Below are 6,000 nucleotides of genomic sequence, written 5' to 3' on the forward strand. Positions count from 1 at the left end.
CTAGCTCTCGCCCAATTTAGACCAATAGCAAAGCAATTGCATCGTATGTACTAGTGGGCGGAGCCCAGGGCCCGCCCCAGGCATGATCGCTCCTGGTAGCAGGTGCGGGGGGGGGGGGGGGTCCCATCGGCCCTGTGGGCTTCCACTTAACAGCAGCCTTGTGGTCGCTACAGTGTATTTTCTCGGAAAAGAACAAAGCAAGCGCGTGCTTACAACAAGCTCTGTTTTTATCTGTTTTACTGTATTCCAGATTTGTAAGAATCAATGGTACAATTACCATTTTCTTTTGTTCCATTACAAAGGGAAGCTCAAGCTCATACACACCTGCATAAGTTGTATGAAGCAAGCTGTGATTTGCAAATAAAACACATCAGTAGTGAGACCTATTCCAACTGCTTGTGTTGATCGTGGCATGCGATTTTTTAAGACGGACCCCGTGGTGGGAAAGAGCGAGAGTGGCCTGCTTTTCTTTTACCTATATGCGACGCCATTCCGGGTTTGATGTTCTGCTCGCCATTGAGAATTAATGGGGGCCACGACTCTGTCTTTCCACCTGGACAGAGCTAGCCGAGCGCTCACTCCGCATGTGTGTGTGTGTGTGTGTGTGTGTGTGTGTGTGTGTGTGTGTGTGTGTGTGTGTGTGTGTGTGTGTGTGTGAAAAACTTTATTTCAGGGAGGAAGCTTGAAGTAGCCGGAGCAACCTCTCGCAATCTCTAGGTGGGCTCCTCATTACAGGAGCCCATTGGCGACCGCCGCGACTCGGGCTCGATGGACCAGGGCCTTCTGGCTTGCCAGGTCCGAGCAGCCGAGCAGGGCTGCCTCCCAGTCCTCCCGGGTGGGGTTGGGTTTGGGGGCGAGGTTCGGGGTTGACTGGCATGCCCACACCATGTGAAAGATGTCCGAAGACTTCTCCGCACAGTGTGGGCATTCTCCTGTACAGGCAGGATCAAAGTGTTTTAAAACTGCCGGGCACAGCAGCGTTTTGGTGTAAAGGCGGAGGAGTGTGCGTTCCTCCACCTTTGTGAGGCCCTTACAAGGCTTGTGATAAATTGCATGGCCGAATTGGAATAATTCAGTAATTTCTCGAAAAGTGAGGGCCGGATTGGGTTCGGGATCCGTATCCAAAGGGTCTGAAGGCGTTGCCCGGAGAGTGAGCGCGCGGGCGGCGGCGTCTGCCGTTTCATTGCCTTCAAGGCCCATATGAGCTGGAGCCCATACAATCGTTCGAGACGCGGGGGCCCCGAGGTAGTTACTGTTTTGAAGGATGCGATGCGCAAAGAGAGGAATGTACCCCTGTTTAATATTTCTGCAGGCCCCTCTCGAGTCGGTGACGATCACTCGCGACTCCTGGTCTGCGGCGGCTAACGCGATGGCAACTTCTTCCGCATGTGTTATGTCTTGAGCTCGGAACGTTAGGCCATTCACCACGATTTTTTGGTGGACGACTGCGGCCGTGTACCGCCCCCCATGGTGAGGGCCTGAGGCGTCCACGTAGAAGATGCCATGTTTGTTCCCATAATGACGGGCCAGTGCCTCCGCCCGCGCAAGGCGCCTGCCACTGTGGTCGTCACGTGTCATGTTGGCCAAAAGAGGGCGTACGTGCAGGGCGTATCTCCAGATTTCAGGAATGCGTACGCGCTCTTCCGTAAGTGTTGGGTGGTGGATGTGTAGTCGGGCTAATAGGCGGCGACCCGACGGCGTTTTTGAAAGCCTTGTGTATTGATTTGTCAAGTGCGCCTCCCGGAGCTCCGCGAATGTGTTAACCATCCCCAGGCCCATGAGACGCTGGTTGGATGTGGTGATCGGGAGATCGAGGGCACGCTTGTACATCTTTCTGAGAATCACTTCGAGGGCGTTCTCATCAAACTTGCGCAGGTGGAGGTAAGGAGTCGAGTAGAGGACTCGACTGGTCACGAATGCATGCACCAGCCGCAAAGCGTCTCTGCACCGTAACCCCCCGCGTTTGTTGGAAACCCGGCGGACCATCCGGCCCACCTGGTCCCCCACCTTGCGCAGTTTTGCTAGTGTGGTATCAGCCCGTCGATGTTTGTGGATAAGGAGACCAAGTACTCTAATCTCATCGTGTTCGGGTATCGGGCCGCTGGCCAGAGATAGTTCCATTTTGGTGGCGCACTGAAGCGACGGGCGAATGTGCACAAATTCGGATTTGGACGGTGAGCACTGAAGGCCGCAGCGGCGGGCGTAAGCGTCCACGATCTCCGCCGCTTGCTGCAGGTTGGCCTCAATGTCTCCAACCGATCCGTGTTTGGCCCAGATGGTTATGTCGTCGGCGTACAGCGCGTGCTCCATGCCTTCGACCTTCGCCAGCTGAGCCGGGAGTTTCATCATGGCCAGATTGAAAAGTAATGGCGAGAGGACCGCACCCTGTGGGGTTCCTCTCGTTCCCAGTTTATATGGGCCGTGTTCTTCGTCTTGTATTCGGATGAAACTTCGTCGATCCCAGAGAAATTGCTTGATGTACTGAAACGTGTTATGTCCACAGTTCGTTTGGGAGAGATGTTGCAGGATGATTTCGTGTGTGACATTGTCGAAAGCCCCCTTCAAGTCAAGGGCGAGTACTGCCTTATCGTTGAAGGGATATTCGACAGGGTTGAGAATTTCTCGGTCGAGTTGAAGCAGAACATCTTGAGCGGACCTCTGCGGGCGGAAACCGAACATGGTGTCTGCAAATGTATGTTCATTTTCCAGAAACCCAGACAGCCTATCCCGCACCATGGTCTCCATCAGCTTTCCCGCGCAAGACGTGAGGGAGATGGGGCGGAGGTTGTCTGTGTTTATGGCTTTGCCGGCTTTCGGAATGAAAGTTACCAGGGCGGTCTTCTATTCAATTGGTAGAGGTGCCTCACCAAGCCAGATCGAGTTGATGAAAGCGGGGAGGGTTTCTTAGGCGGGATCGGGAAGATTAGCAAGCATTTTCACAGTTATCTTGTCCCTGCCCGGTGCCGTTCCTTGTTTCATTTTAGCTAGGGCCGCCTTGAGGTCATGCAACTGGAACGGTTGGTCCAGATTCGCGTTCTCTGAACCTGCATACGAGAACGCGGGTCCTCCGGGGTCCTGCTTAGTGCAAAGATACTGGTCGCGCAGTTTGCATGCTAATTTTGATGTATTTCCATCGAAGCTATGAATAGCTCGTTGGAGATGTTCTTGTGTCTCGGCGCGGGTTTGAGTCGGGTCAATTAGGGCGCGGAAAAGGCGCCACGTGCTCCGGCTCGACATTTGTCTGGCCGCCGTGTTGCAGCGGTCTACCCAGCATGAAGGTGTATACGATATCCTTCGCCCGCGATCGCGATGCGTGGATCGCAACTACTTGTGTTCCCCCCATTTACCTAGGCCCGCACGTCATTCCAGTCAGCGAATCATCATTGTTTTTAGCAGAAGAATTAGATCGCCATTTAAAATTTCGTTCCCATATTTCTGGCATTAGATGGAAGATAGCATATGGCTTAAGAATTCTCATCAGAACTCGCCCTTACTTTAATCAGTCTGTACTTTTAACCTTGTATAACTCATTCATACATTCCCATCTCTCTTATTGTATAACATGCTGGGGTGACACCTACAATACTCATTTGACATCGTTACAAGTAGTTCAAAATCAAGCAGTCCGAATACTAACACACAGCCCCTTCGATTTTAATGCTCAATCTTTACTCAATTCACTGCGAATTCTCTCCGTACCTCAACCTGTCCAACTTAACCTTGGTATCTTCATATACAAAGTAATTAATGAACATATTTCATTTCAATCCATCCCAAGGCCAGAGCTCACCAACACCAGCACCACGAGATTTGTGATTAACAGGAACCTAATTCTGCCTCAAGTACGCACCAATTATGGGAAGCAAAAAGTTTATTTTTCATCATTCTCCTTATGGAATACCTACCGGTGGAATTAAAAAAACACTAAACATGTATGTAAATTTAAAAATGAACTAAAAGCCCCGCCGCGGTGGCTGTGGTTAGGGCGCTCGACTACTGATCCGGAGTTCTCGGGTTCGAACCCGACCGCGGCGGCTGCGTTTTTATGGAGGAAAAATGCTAAGGCGCTCGTGTGCTGTGCGATGTCAGTGCACGTTAAAGATCCCCAGGAGGTCTAACCCCCAGGAGGTCCAAAATTATTCCGGAGCCCTCCACTACCGCACCTCTTCTTCCTTTCATCTTTCACTCCCTCCTTTATTCCTTCCCTTACGGCGCCTTATAAATTACAATATTACTAAAAAAGCGAAAAACTGAACAGCAAATTGGCGATAGGAAAAATAGTGCACATATTAAAAGCATCTGGTGTACATCTGATGTAACACCTTATAATTCTAAAATGTGGTAACTTGTCTAACAGCTATTGTGAACTATTAACGCTTTTAGTTAATAATAATAATTGTTTTTTGGGGGAAGGAAATGGCGCAATATCTGTCTCATATATTTGTTGGACACCTGAACCGCGCCGTTCCCATTTCAGGTCTCGCAATAATTCTTGCATGCAAATGGATAGCAATGGAGAGACTGTCTCATTGTATACCATCGCTCTTTATTGACCTTTTATTGCTTTCTCTATGGAGGCCTAATTCGTTGTGCAGCTGCTGTAAATATCTTGCAGTATTTTCGCATATACGTCTTGTGCACCTTAGTTCCACAATGTCTCTGTGACTACTGACATTTTGACTGCTATATAAAGGGATTATTTTCAGTGTATTTCTCTATCAGCTGGATGATAGTATAGACATGATCTATCGTAGTGCTGTGTACTTGGCTACAAACCGTGGCATCCTACGAAAACAGTTTGCTCAACGTACACTCTTCTCTATCAGCTGGTTGATAGTATAGACATGATCTATCGTAGTGCTGTGTACGTGGCTACAAACCGTGGCATCCTACGAAAACAGTTTGCTCAACGTACACTCTTCATCTTCAAGACTCGTCTAGGTTCTTCTGGGATCCATCCCGAGCCCCATACTGCAAGAGACATGTTTGCTTGCAAGTAGCACACGACAGTGACAACAGCAGTGCAATATTGGAAATTTTTCCATGCAACTCTGGGCAAGACGGGCGGCAAAAGACGCAAAAAAACAAAAGCCAAAATTATACTTCATTTGTGCATGCAAAGCGAAAACACCCCTACGGAAGACGGATGTCAAGAACGAGAAAGGTGTCTCCTTGTTTGCTGCAATTTATCATGGAGAGAATGAATAAGTTTACCATTGGATAGGTGTCAGACCAGATTACTTTCCACCCTAAACACGCATCTTAAAATGATTCTCTCGGTTAAACAGCTGTACAGGCGCGACCAAAATATAGAGCACACTTCAACATGTTTAACGAGATAGTGCATTTTTTTCTTTAATGTAATGCAAAAACGACCTTTCAGCAACACAACTTCAGGCCCACTGCAAGGTTTTTTTGCATTTCTCCGATACAATACGCTGGTTACTACCGTTGCCTTTGAATGAGTGATACTTGCGGGGAGACGGAGAAAAAATGAAACATCTTCCAGTGTGATTACATGGCAGTCGCAAGACAATTTTGCATGTCTAAATGAACAGCTTCTTTTGCGCACCTCGAATTCTGCAAGTACTTTGGCCCTGTGACCTCCACGTCATTTGGGTAAAACGACTGCCAAGAAAAGCACATTGATTTATGTAGCAAACGCATGGTGCCGTTCGTACAGCTGATTGCCAGAAAACCAATGCTGGTTCCTGCTTGACACGCAAGGTCGCTGCGTAAAACGCGATGAACGCGACGTGGCCGACAAGGAGGGAAGAGACGTAGCCTTCACAATGCCACTTACTTTATTAGATGTAACTGTGTAATGCCAGACGAAACAAACAGCACAAATGGGAGTACACAACATGTTTGAAGAAAATGCATGAGATAGGTTTAGTTTGCAGCCATGCATACTTTCGAAGGGCTGCATGCACACCTCACCTTTTTAGGGTAAGACGAAGACAGACACACAGGCACACACACTCTACAAGGCAGTAAACG

The sequence above is a fragment of the Amblyomma americanum genome, chromosome 3, assembly GCF_052857255.1.
Source record: "Amblyomma americanum isolate KBUSLIRL-KWMA chromosome 3, ASM5285725v1, whole genome shotgun sequence".
Lineage (NCBI taxonomy): Eukaryota > Metazoa > Arthropoda > Arachnida > Ixodida > Ixodidae > Amblyomma > Amblyomma americanum.